General features: G+C 60.0%; 1 protein-coding gene across 1 annotated transcript in view; it reads right to left on the minus strand.

Moving 5' to 3' along the window:
* Positions 1-13,364, minus strand: part of TAC3 (tachykinin precursor 3) — a 29,304-nt gene extending 15,940 nt beyond the window's left edge. The window contains exon 1 of the mRNA XM_084610696.1: positions 13,202-13,364. The gene's annotated coding sequence lies outside the window, so the exon portion shown is untranslated. The remainder of the gene's footprint in view (positions 1-13,201) is intronic.
* Between the last annotated feature and the right edge of the window lie 231 nt (positions 13,365-13,595).

The following is a 13,595-nucleotide window of genomic DNA, read 5'->3' on the forward strand; positions in this document are numbered from 1 at the left end:
TGAACCCGCCACGCCCGTGGCCCCAGAGAGCCCCACCCTGCTTCGTGGCTGTAATGAGATCCCTGCATTGGGCTGGCTACGGGTACTACACCCCGCTCCCCAAGTCTCCGCCACCTGAGCTAGAGGGCCAGGATATTCGGCGTTATCCTCCCTACTTTAGATAGGGAAACTGAGGTACAAGGAGAGGCACCAAATTGGGTCCAGGTCCTGATGGAGCTGGGAAGAGAACCCAGGAGTTCTGCCTCTAAACGCCAACCAGAAGAGAGAGCTACTGACCGAAAGGTGCCCCCTCTGCCCCCCCCCGGCGGTGTGTGATTTGGGGGGTGGGGGGCGGAGCCTGGAGGATCACACAGACTCGGAAGCCCTTGGAAATCCAGCACACGAGTCCCACTGAGCGGAACCTGAGCCGGCAAATTACTCAGCTCTCCAGTGGCCGGGCAGCCCCACGGCGGGGCCTTCTCCCTGCAGGGGAGCAGCAACTGGGTTTGAAACGGCAGGGCTGCCCCCTGGGAAGAGAGAAGGCCCACGGGTCCCTGCAGGGTGCGGACTGTGCCTGGGGCGAGGGGGGGATGTATGTGTGTGGGGGGGGGGGGAGGTGAATGTTGTTACACAGCCGTGAGCTTTGTTAGAGGCAGGGGCTCTGCCCCAGGGGACTGGGGGCACCCTCTGTGCCCCGTTGAGCTCAGGTCCTGGCCTGGATGCAGGCAGGGGCCCGGGCATGGCTGGCTGGCAGCCGAGGGCACCGTGGCCCTTGTCGGTGCAGGAGGAGGGCGAGGGGACGCGGTCTGCCATGAATTACGGCCCTTGCGGGGAGCCCTTGATCTGCTGGGTTATTAAGGAGCCGAAGAAGATGGAGGCTCTTTGCAGCTAGGGAACTCACCGCCTGGCATTAGAGGGACAGAGGGTGCTGGGGCAGCGGGGGAGACCAGAGACGGGCAGTCCCCTCCCCACAGAAGGGGTAGGGGCTACGGGAGAGGAGGATGAGGAAGACTGGAGAGGAAGGCTTGGAACTGGGCATTTTAAAGACCCTGTGTCAATGCATGCACACATGTTCCCTTACACACACGTTCTCTCTTACACACAGCACAGAGTTAATTGCCTCTACCTTTCCAAGCCCACCTGGGAGTTCTCCCTCACGCTGCCAAGATAAGTTGTCAGCGCCCGATGTTCAGATGGTGACAGGTGGGGACAGAAAGTCTCTCGCTGACTTTGACGAGCACAGCACAAAGAAAGGAAGGAGAAAACGAAGCCGAGGAAGGGAAAACGGGCCAGGACAGCCGCAGGGAGGGTGGGCCTGGACTCCACCCACGCAGCGGGGAGGCCTCCATCCCGGCAGAAGAGGATGCTCGGCAGCGAGGAAACCCGCAATCAAGCACGGTGAGGCCTTTCCACCCCCAGCGCTCAGCCCCGCCCATAGTGCGTTGGGGGGCCTGGCGTTAACGTTGCAAGATTGCTGCGGTGTCGCTCAGGGGTAGGAGGTGCTAGCAGCAGGGACAACTTGGATGCCCCTGGGCCCACCCTTTACTCGCAGTGTTCCCCCCCGCTGCTACAAAGCTTGAAGTTTTACATCCTCTGCTCCGTCCTCTGCTGGCTCCCAGAGCGCTGATGCCATCAGCGGACACATGGACAGCAGGACCCCACACCTACCGCCACTGCAAGGGGCCTGCGGGCTGGAAGAGAGCATTCTGGGTAGCAATATGCAAATGACCATCTACACCATCCCCCTCTTCTTTTGGAGAGGGGGAGCATAAGGAGCCATGTGTAGCTTCCCCCTCTTTGTTAAGTGTGTTTCACACCCAAGGCCTGTGCAGCAGATGGGCTGGAAATGTAACACAAACAAGTCTGAACAGGGAGCCTCGAGTTCCTTCCCAGAGCCTTCACCCGGCTCCCGGCTCTGTGAGTGTCAGGGCGGCCGCCATGGACAATTACTCCTCATAAGCAGCAAGCCGGAAAGAACGAGGTCAATTAGCTCCCTGAGCCCCACCGTGGGAGTCCTTCAAAATCGACAGCTTCACGCACACAGTCCCAGCCCCTGGGGCAGAATCCTGAAAGCGCTGAAAATGCCCCAGCTGGGGACTGAACCAGAAGAGAGCGCTTCCAAACCCTTTGCGGCTGGATGATGTCAGGCAACAGCAGCAGATGCCGGCAACTCCCCTTTCCTGGTAGTGTTAGGGTAGCATCTAGGAAGCGAGAATTGCAAGCCAGGCCCCGTCGCGCCAGGTGCTGTACAAACGCAGTCTCCCTGCCCTGAAGGAAGGATCAGCAGCTCCACTTTCCCTGCAGGGAACCGTGAGCCAGAGAGATCAAGGGATTTGCCAGAGGAGTCGGACTCAAACTCAGGTCTCGCAAATCCCAGGGCACGGCTCAACCTCCATCCCCTCTCTCCTCTCCACTGCCATCAGCCCCGCGACCCAGCCCCTTCTCTCTCTCACAAACACTCTGCTCCTTGCGTGGCTTCCTCTCACCGGCGCGACCGTCCGGCCTCTCTCCCGATTTATAGCCACGTAAGCAAGCAAAGCTCCAAGGCCCGCAGCTGCCCGCCCGCCCAGGCTCCTGGCGCCCAGGTGCTGTTCTCCGGGGTGCATCGCCAGTGACGCTTTGAGGTGGGGGAGCAGATCTTTAATCGCCAGCAAGTGGGAACGAGGCAGAAGGAAGCCAGCTGGCCTGAGAGAGAGAGAAATGACAGCTTGGCTTGTGAACAGGGCCCGGTCATGCCCGGCTCACCAGCTAAACCCCGCACGGCTTGAGGGCACACTCCATCGGGACCAGGGGGGCTCAGAGAAAGCAACCCTCAGATGCAATCAGGAAACCGAGCAGGTGGAATTGCACGGCGTTCTGCCCCTGCCCCAGCCACCCGTGCTCCCCTCCCCAGGGAAATGCAGCTTTAATCAGGCAAATCACCTTGTAGCAGCCCCCCCCGGTGCGCTCAGCAGTGGGGAGGGAAGCCAAGCCCTCCCGCTGCGAAGCACAGGCCAAGAGCCACGCCCATGCGTGGGGAGCGGTAACAGGCGGCTATGGGACAAGGCCAGTCTTGGCCAACGGGCAGAACGTGAGCCCTTCACACTCATCAGTGGATTTAGCCTCAACGCCCCTGGGAGGTAGGGGAGGCAGGGGCCTCCTTTACCGATGGGGAAACCAAGGCACAGAGCAATGAGTGATATGCCCCAGGTCACACAGGGAGCTGAACCTGTGTCTCCCAGTGCCCTATTTGCTAGCCCCTCCTTCTTCATCTGGCTGCATGCGGACAGACCGACCAGCCAAAAGACTCCAGGTCCTCTGCAGCGCTGCAGGCTGGAGATTGTGCTTGGCCCAATCCAGGCCCCCAAAGGGCCAGGAAGGGGGCAGATCACTTGTGCCTCTGCCCCCTTCCCCTCTGCCTGCCCGGGGAGGGGGGGTTCACTGCTCAGCCTTGACAGTGCCCATCCTCGCCCTCCTCTCCTCCAGCAGGGAAGGAAGACAGCGTGTGGGAGGCTGAGATGTCAGGGAGCCGAGAACACAAAAGCTGAAGTGGATCGAGACGAGGCCTATTAGCAGCTGAAGAGGGCTGTAATTCAGCTGTGGCAGAGACAGACGGGCTGTGACAGGAGGCAGGGAACTCGCGGGCCCTCCGTGGGCACCTGGGCCGGGCTCTGGTGGGAGCAGGGGATGCAGTAAGATCTGGGACGTCAGTAAGGTCCGTTCCGCCCTGTTCTGGTCCCTGGAGTATTTATATGTGAGAAGCAGGAGTATGGTCTAGTGGGAAGGGCAGGGCCTCTCCCAGCCGGTCTGTTTGGCCTTTGAGCTCTTCAAGGCAGGGGCTGTGTGCGTGGGAAGCCCACGGGTCTGATCTGGGCTGGGGGCCTGCAGAGGCTGCTGCAAAATCACAAACCGGGGTGCTTTACAAACAGCTCTTTGACCAAGCTCCCTTGACACCAGGTGTTTTCTCCAATCCCCTCCCGGCTGCCCAGCCCCGAGCTAGTCACGGGCAACGAGACCCGCGCCCCCACCACGGACGCACCATTTGAGACGTGCGCCCCGTCCAGCCCCGTTGTGCATTGACTCATCTCTGCAGCTGAGCCCGGAGCCAGCCCCGGCCTCCCTCAATGCAGGTCAAAGCGGAGCTTCTTTCCCGAGCAAGACTCGCCGTTCGGACTCCACACCCCCGTGGGAGCGAGCGAACCCCTGGTGCCCTGGGCTGGACGTAACACCAACAGGGCGCAGGGGAGCTTGACAGATCAAGGTCTGGCTTCTCCGCTGCACTGAGCCTAGTCGCTCCGCGGCCTTTGATGTTCACCGGCGGACATGGTGACCCGGACCCCCAGAGCGCCTAGGCTGGCAGAGGAGAAAGGGGCCGAGAGGTGGCTTGGTGGGGAGAGAAGGTTTAAGTCTTTTATCAGCTGGAGTTTGATCCTCTGCAGAGCGGCCTCTGCAAGCACAAGTCTGCAGCTACGTTCTCTGCAGAGCGCAGGGATTGAACCTCTGATGAGGTTCAATAAGGATAAGTGCAGGGTCCTGCACTTAGGACGGAAGAACCCAATGCACAGCTACAGACTAGGGACCGAATGGCTAGGCAGCAGTTCTGCGGAAAAGGACCTAGGGGTGACAGTGGATGAGAAGCTGGATATGAGTCAGCAGTGTGCCCTTGTTGCCAAGAAGGCCAATGGCATTTTGGGATGTATAAGTAGGGGCATAGCGAGCAGATCGAGGGACGTGATCGTTCCCCTCTATTCGACATTGGTGAGGCCTCATCTGGAGTACTGTGTCCAGTTTTGGGCCCCACACTTCAAGAAGGATGTGGATAAATTGGAGAGAGTCCAGCGAAGGGCAACAAAAATGATTAGGGGACTGGAACACATGAGTTATAAGGAGAGGCTGAGGGAGCTGGGATTGTTTAGCCTGCAGAAGAGAAGAATGAGGGGGGATTTGATAGCTGCTTTCAACTACCTGAAAGGGGGTTCCAAAGAGGATGGCTCTAGACTGTTCTCAATGGTAGCAGATGACAGAACGAGGAGTAATGGTCTCAAGTTGCAGTGGGGGAGATTTAGGTTGGATATTAGGAAAAACTTTTTTACTAGGAGGGTGGTGAAGCACTGGAATGCGTTACCTAGGGAGGTGGTAGAATCTCCTTCCTTAGAGGTTTTTAAGGTCAGGCTTGACAAAGCCCTGGCTGGGATGATTTAACTGGGAATTGGTCCTGCTTTGAGCAGGGGGTTGGACTAGATGACCTTCTGGGGTCCCTTCCGACCCTGATATTCTATGATTCTATGATAGACGTGACCTAGGATGTTTTCTACAGCAGCTGTCGGTCGTGGCCGCTGCAAGATTACCAGCCCCTCGGATCAGTTCTCCAGGGTTTGGACCAGCAACGTCCCGCTTAGCCTGTCACTGCCTGAGATTCGCCCGAAGATTTCCCACCCCCCTTCCCCACCTCGGCCGCTTTTGCTTTCTCACCTGTTCTCGCCCGCTCCCATCTGGGGCTCATGACTTCACAGTGACATTTCCGTGCGATGACTCGGCTCATCTCTCCAGGGGTTACGGCTGAGCAATAGGAAGGAGTCACCTGGCCACCCCCGGCCGGGCCTCACCTGGGCCCCGGGGGGCTCGCGCGGGGGGGGGGAAGCTGTGTCACATCAGCAACCTGTCTCAGCACAGGAGGAGCGACCTCAGGGGCGAAAGTGTCATCAGAAGTCCATGCGCCCCGCCCCCCTGCTCCCCGGTCAATGTGGCTGGGGATCCCTATGGAGCCGTGGTAAGGGGGGCACACACGTCCCTGTGGGGTATCTCTGGGCATCTCAGCCATGGGCACCAGGCAGGGATGGGAGAGCTCCCGACGGCTGCAGGGAGCAGCGGTGATGGAGCGTCTTGTTCCCCAGCCCAGGGGGCGGCGCATGGCTGGAGCGGGGGGCCCCCTTTCTGGTGGGACGTCCAGCCAAAGCTCTGGCTGCCGGAAGGCGGCTGAAGGCGGCTCTTTGGCTCGTGCTGTGAGTCCCCTCCATGGGGCGGCGTCGGCCAAGACAGCAGCTGTCTCGCCCAGTCCATTCGCAGCCTGGTCACGCGGGCCTGTTCCCCGCAGCAAGCCAGCAGGCAGTGTGGCCTGGCAGATAGAGCACTGGGCTAGGACTCAGCAGACCCAGTTCTAGCCGCGACTCTGCCCCTGGCCTGGTGGGTGACCTTTGGCAAGGCAGGGCCCCTCTATGCCTCAGTTTCCCTATCCATAAAATGGGGATAACGCTACTTCCTTTGTGGAAGCCGACTGACGGAAAGAGTAGGTTATTGTATTCCACAAGGCAGCTGGTCCCCCGCTTTAATAGACGTGGAAGGCCCCGCGCCCTGCTTTAAAGAGGCACTACCCTCAGCTTGCAGACCCAGCAGCATGTCCGCCCGGAAAGCTCAGGGGTCCCATCCCATCAGCTCCTCTCAGAACCATCCCGTCCCCTTGCCAGCAGCCGCCCGGCATCCAGCGAGGCCGGGATCCTGGCTCTGCAAGGCAGCCAGGCAGGAGCGGCCTGGAAATGCGGCTGGGGGAAAGTGTAATTTCCCCGGTGCCTGGGCGGCAGGGAGCAGACGTCCACCCCGTTCCAGCGCAAAGGGCGGATCGGCTCCCTCCAGATCAGGGTGGCGAGTTGGATGCCAGTTTCCCCGGCGAGGCCCCGCTTTGCTTTCCCCGGTGCTACCTCTCCCAGCAGGAGGGCGGCCCCATCGCAGCTCCGGGCCGGGCAGTTCTTGCCTTGAGCCCCGTCCCGGCTAGCGACTCCCCGGGGGGCCTTCAGCAAGGCCCTTCGGGTCGCCAGGCCTCAGTGTCCTCCATCTGTAAAATGGGAAGCGTATGGAGACCGGAAGCGTCTCTGGCTATGTCTGTGCAGCGCCCGGGCCAACGGGGCTCAGGTCTCAGCTGTGTCTTCCAGGGAATATCAAATAAGTAGCAACAAACCCCAGCTTACGTTCTCTCCCGCCAGCCTGGCTGTCCCTAGCTCTGCCTCCTCATTCTGATCAGACCCCCGCTTACATCCCAGCTGTGTGCAGCTGGGGGGCTACACCCTGTGGGGTGCTACAGGGAAGACAGGGGTCCCAGATCCGGCCAGCCTGCTGTCGAGAGAATGAGCCAGGGTACGGTGGGACAAGCTAGGAAGCCCAGGCTCAGTCCACGCGGCTCTTAGGCTCGCTGTCCATTTGCGCACCCGGCTGGCTGGGCCCTGGCCGCCAGCTGCTTGGCATCGAACTTCGGCCAGCTCGGAGCCGCTTCGCTTCCGAATGCCGCCGGGGAACTGGCACAGCTGGCCGAGCGGGGAGAGCCGATTAGAGAGCGAGCCAGTCGTGGGGGGCCCTGCTGGCTTCCCCCAGCCCAGGCAGGGATCTACAGGCCCTTTTTAGCAGGAGGGAGGTGTCTGCTTCCCTGCACCGAGCTGAAAAGAGAGAGGTCAGAGGGGCAGCAGGGTGGGGGACAATGAATATTCCATGAGCAGCTGAGTTAAACTGCTAAAAAGCAATGAACTCGGGACCGGATGGGACGTCTCTCTCTCTCCCACGGGCCACGTGTGTGCCCGGCGCACAATAAAATCCAGCAATAAACCCAACGCAGAACTGAAGCCTGGCCCCCGCCCCCGCCCTCAGGTCTGTTAAAATGGCAGCCCCGGGGTTCCTGCATCCCAGCTCCCAAAGGACAAAGCACTAATGCAAAGAGGGCGCACACAGCCCACGGGCTGGGTCTGGCCCAGGGAGGGTTCTTCGCGGCCCACGGGGCACGGGCAGGTTTTGTAGAATTTCCTCCTTGGTTGGAAAAGAAAAAGTTCATTTCGGGCCCCTCCCAGGGCTGCTTAATTTACAGCTGGCTCCAGGCGTGAGAGTGACTGTGGTCGAAAAAGAACTAGAGAAGTTCATGGAAGCTAGGTCCATCAGTGGCTATTAGCCAGGATGGGCAGGGAAGATGTCCCTAGCCTCTGTTTGCCAGCAGCTGGGAATGGGCGACAGGGGATGGATCACCCGATAATTGCCCTGTTCTGTTCATTCCCTCTGGGGCACCTGGCAGTGACCACTGTCAGAAGACAGGACACTGGGCTGGGTGGACCAGTGGCCTGACCCCATATGGCCATTCTTAGGTGCCCAAAGCTTCCCGCTGAGTGATTAGGAATGGGTCTGAACATGATCACGATGAACCCGTTCAGTTACTACGTACAGACCCTATTTAGCGCTTGCTCTTTGAGCTCGGCAGGGGAGGGCGAAGGGAAATGGAGACCTACGTTCTCCCCCCAGCCCAAGAACAAAAGTTTGATGCTCCAGCTCAAAATGCCAAAATTTGATTCCCTGCAGCGCAGCAGAGCCCGGGGAGAGCTGCCGCGACTGAGAGCTGCAAACCCTTAATTACCGGGCCCGAAATTAATTGGGCTCGGTCGTCAGCATCCCTCCCTCCAGCCGCCTGAGCTCCAAACCCGTCACGCGGCCGCAATTGCATCTGACAGTCTGAGCAGGTTTCAATTAGGTTGCGAGCGGCTCGGGGTGTCTGGCTGGCTGGGGAGGAGCCGTAATCAAAAGAGATGAAGGCGCACTGCGAGCTGGGGAGATGGAAGAGCCATTTCCCGGCACGGCATTTATGGCTTTCGAGCCATTTCGCTCCTTTGTGAAAGAGTCACGCAGGGCAGGAGGCTTTGCGCTCTCAGCCTCGGCTGTCTGCTCTTCACAAAGCTCTCGCCAGCCAGCAGTTAGCAAGTGGGACTTGACTGGCGCAGCTGGCAGGGGAGGGAGCCGGGGGCCCCGAGCTGGGTACGTGACTCACCAGAGCAGACACTAAAATCCAAGCAGGGGAGATGGAGGGGCAGAGAACCTGGGTGCCCGCGGGCGTGGGCGCCTGGCCGCCCTGCCCCATGGCAAAGGTCAGTCTGGGTGCTGATTGAAGCACAGCAGAGAGGTCACTGTCAGAGATGGGCCGTGGGTCTATAGCTGTCGGGAAACCGGGGCATGGGCCGTCAGGCCTAATGGGTGGAGCAGGAGTCAGAGGGGCTCTGAGCAGCCAGTCAGAGGGGCTCTGCAGACCCTTCCAGCGAGGCAGGTGGGGCGATCCATCAGCTGTAGGCTGTCAGGAGACAGTGGGGTTCGTTCTGGGGGGATAATTCCTGGGGTTCTCTCCAGCCCTGCCGAAAGATCGAAGAAGCGGAAGGAAACAGACTCCTGCCGCGAGGGAGGCAGGGGGCCCAGCAGCCCGGGACACAGTCAATTAGCGCGTTAGCATCAACGAGAGAAGGAGCCAGAGTTAAATACCGAGAACTGGGTTTTCCTCCCCCTTTTTCTCCTTAATTAGTCCCATTACAGCTCCTGCTGGCTGCGAAGCCACCATGGAGTTCAAAGGGATAAAGAGCACCAGGTGGAGGAGGGGAAGAGATTTTTGTCTCCACATGAGAAGGAACCGTAGCCCTCTTTCAGCTGGGGTGCCCACAGTGTGTTACAAGCACTAAACAGCCCTCATTTCTGGTACCCTGGAGAGGGGTCAGCCTCGTTTACATACAGGGAAACTGAGGCACGTTTTTAAAAAAAATTATGCAGCTGAAAGGTGCATGGGGGGTGGATTTTAGACGGACTGTAATTATCCCTGGTGGAATTTAATCAGGCATTCGGGGGCCTTGGGCAAAGCACCAGGGTAGGCTGAGGCCAGTTATGCAGCCTGGGTTTATGTGCAGCTAAAAGCCAGCGCATTCAGCGATGCATTGCCTGCCCCGACTCAGAGGAGAGCCCGCCCCCGTGAGTCACCCAAGCAGCCCTGCAGCCCAGCACCCTCTATCTCTGCACCGGGGCGACAGGGTGCCCTCCTCTAGCACACCCCCCACAGAGCACCTTGAATGGCGGCTATTGTGCCCCTTTTAGGAGATGGGCAAATGGGGAGGCAGAGAAGGGAAGAGGATCAGCCCAAGAATCAATGGGCAGGGGGCTGGGAATAGAGCCCTGGAGTCCTGGCTTCTAAGTGCTGGATCTAACCAGCTTCTTGAGAACCCCACAGGGGAAGCTGCCCCCATAAACCTGGCCTTCAGCTTCATTTTTAAAGGGCCAATGTTTGCGGAGGAAAAGAGAAGGAGCTGGGGGAGGAGAGGCAGGACAAGGGGAGGAGCCGGACACTGCCCAGCCAGCAGCTCTGCTGAATTCCTGGTGTTTGGGGAATTCAGGCACCTGGACCTGGCAGGATGGCAGATTATCCCCCTTTTACAGATGGGGAAACTGAGGCACTGAGGCAAATGGACTTGACCAAGGGCACGCAGTGAATCTGTGGCAGAAGCAGAAATGGAACCCACCTCCTGCAATGCTCAGCTCTGTCTCCGTGGCCCGTTTGCTGCCTCAGCCGAGGCAGGAAGCCCAGTTAGCGCCGGACTGAGACCCAGCGGGCTCATTCTGTGAAGGATACAACTAACAGCTTTGGACAGGACTCCAATTCAGCCCATGGCCCAAAGGCTCCGTTTCCCAGGCCCCCCCCAGGCTCCCCCTTTCCCGCTTCTCCAAGTCCCGTGCTGCAAGGTGCGTGCTCCCAGCCAGCGTCTGGGCTGCACTGTGGCCCCGTTTTCAGCCACGTGCAGCGCCCTCCCCCGGAGCCGCCTCTCTGGCACCGGGGGAAGGTGGATTTAATGTGTTACTAAAATAAGCACCAGGTTTGCAAATATAGCTCCCTTTCCAGAGTGTTTACAGACTGTCTGCTGCTGCAGCACCCCACACGCTGTCTTGGAGATTAATCAGAGAATATCAGGGTTGGAAGGGCCCTCAGGAGGTCATCTAGTGCAACCCCCTGCTCAAAGCAGGACCAATCCCCAGTTTTTGACCCAGATCCCTAAATGGCCCCCTCAAGGATTGAACTCACAACCCTGGGTTCAGCAGGCCAATGCTCAAACCACTGAGCTATCCCTCCCACAGATTAGTGCTCTGAGGTGGGGGGGAAGCAGGAGGGTGGGGACAAGGAAACTCCAGCACTGGCCGAAGGAAGCCAGCTACCCTGAGCTCTTGGCAGATGCTTTTCGCCATCACAATCCCTGGCGAGAGCTCATCCTACAGGGGTGTTCTATGGACTTTACGCCCATCACCACAGCATCTGGGCAGCTCCCGATCAGCGATTTATACTGCAGGGGCACCTAGGAGCCCTACCCATAAACACAGTGCAGAGCAGAGCACGCCCCAGAGAGCTTCCAGTGAATCCATCAACCCCCCCATGAGGCAGGGAAGGCGTGCGATCACTGCTTTAGATGGGGAAACTGAGGCACAGAGCAATTCTGGGGTCAGATTTCCCCCCTCAGGCATGCCACTCCCATTTACGCACCAAGATTAAACAGTCCTGGTCTGATGTGACCCACCAGGCCCCTTGGTCGATGCTCTCAGCTAAAGTCAGGTCCCCACCTCCCCGTGCCTCAGTTTCTCCATCTGTAGCCTGGGGAGAACGCTACCGTCCTCCCTTGCCAAGTGCTCTGAGATATGTTTGCTGCCCTGCTCCCCGCCCCAGTGAGGCTGGGCAGGGCCCCCTCTTCACACCCTCCCTTCGCCCAGGATGCATCTATATCTTTACCCCCTCGCTCCCCTTCCAGCGGCCCGTGAAACCAATTGGGTGGGGCTCAGCCGAGCCGCCCCCTCTGCAGCTGTTGATGGCAGATCTCAGCTCTCCCCCGAGGGGCTCGGCTCGAAAGGGGAGACCCTCACCCCAGGGGTGGGCCTGCTGGCTCCGGGGCAGAGGGACAATGTGGGGGGAGGGGGGAGGAAGCAGGGGTGTGCCCCCCGAAAATTCTGTGCCCTTGCAAAGCCCCTAAGAGCCACTGGACTTAGCACCAGGGGAGGACCAAGCTGCCCCCATGCCAGCATGGGTGCGGATCTGGCTGTTCTTTGGTCCACACCGGGAGCCGGAGAACAGAGACGCCCGGCCTCTCCCCACCGTGCCGGGCAGGGGGTTTCTTGCTGTCAGGGGCAGGGTGGGGGCCGTTTGAGAAGCCGGAGCTGAGGTGGAAGCGCTCGGTAACCGAGCCTCGCCAGCAGCTGGCTGCAATCTCCCAGAAATTGCTTTGGCAAAAGACCCGGCACTTCACTGGGAAAGCGCCAGCATTTCGGGGCCCTTCTCAGCAGCGTGGAGATGAGATTTCTGCCGACAATCAGGCTGCGGGAAATGAGAAAGAGAAGGGAGAGGCGAGGTTGTGGCCTCGAGTGATACAGACAGTGGGGACGGCAGCAACTCGGGGAGCCGGCTGCAGGACGGTTTCACCCTGCCGGGCACAGCGGTGGGGGGCGGGGGTAAGGTGGGCAACAGTACCTGTCGCTAACCAGCTGTCGATCATCTTCCACCAGCTACTGTTTGGAGGGCCCAGGCCGGCACACAGAGCGACGGGCTGGGGAGAGAGGCGGGCTAGCCGTGTGGCTAAGGCACCAGACAGAAAACGGCTGGGTTCTAATCCTGACTCTGCCACGGGCACCCTGGCCAAAATCACTTTCCGTGTCCTGCTCCGCTTTAGCCCTCAGGGTTAGCCTGTGGAACTCATTGCCACAAGATCAATGAACTCAGAATCCCAAAGCTGGGGCTCCTGCTGGCATGACCTTTGCTGTGGGGCTGGAACAGTGCAGGGGCGGGGGGAAATGTTTTCAGACTCAGACTGGGAGAACACATCCGGAGGGGGATTATGGGAAGAAAGGCCCAAACCCCTTCCCCACTCCCCAGATTCCAGGGGTGCCATCCCATAATCCTCTGGGGTGGTTGATGGCAGAAGCCGCGCGCCACATCCGGCCAAGGACGGCGCCCGACGGCGGGAGCTGGGTGCGCGGGGACGGGGACGACCTTGACGCATCGCCAGCCCAGGGCCTCCGCCACTCAGATCCGCCGTGTTAGCCGGAGGGGCCAGCAAAGAATTAATTAGCTCTCCCGAGCCGTTAGCAGCTCCTCATTAGCGTCTCCGGCCTTCGCAACACCTCCTGGAGTGGGTCAATCTGACCAGCCGGCCACGTTTTCCTGTCACGGCTCCCCCCCCCGGCGCCGGCTGGGGAGCGGAAGACGCCCCCCCCCATCTTTTCGCACCAGTGCGAGTGGCGGCTCTTGAGAATGCCAGAGGAGTTCGCACGTTCGCACCTTCCCGGCCTGGTGACATTTCCCCACACAAAGAGCCGCCCGCGGAAAAACACCGAGACAAATGATGATTCCCCACCCTGCTGCTCACCCAGTCATTTGCTCTCCAGAGCGATGAGCTTTCCCCTCCCGCCAGGCCACGGCAAGGGAATGACTCACCAGCCCCCTCCACCGGGGTCTGCCATCGCTCGCTGCGTGTCCACTGAAGCCTCACGGCATCCCACGGCCGGCGCTCCTCGACCGGAGCAGCCGAGCTCCTTCCAGCGAGTGCAGGGACTCGCCCCAGCGGCTGGGTCTCGCTCATCCGCTCCCCGGCCGGATCAAGAGGGATTCGAACCCACGCCCGCTCGCGCACAAAGCATGGCTCCGGATTTCTCAGGGCCTGGCAGATCAGTGTCCCCCTTTGGAGCAGGAACGGGCGGCCCGGCTCCAGGGATTCTGTCAGCGCGGTTTATTTCCTGACAAGCCGTCCAAACGCCCCGCTTCCTCGAACGGGGACGGCCACAGATTTCACACCAAGAGCGGCCTCGGATCAGAGACCCTGTCCCCAGAA

This window comes from Lepidochelys olivacea, assembly GCF_965140295.1.
Source record: "Lepidochelys olivacea isolate rLepOli2 genome assembly, chromosome: 20".
In the NCBI taxonomy this organism is placed as follows: Eukaryota; Metazoa; Chordata; order Testudines; family Cheloniidae; genus Lepidochelys; species Lepidochelys olivacea.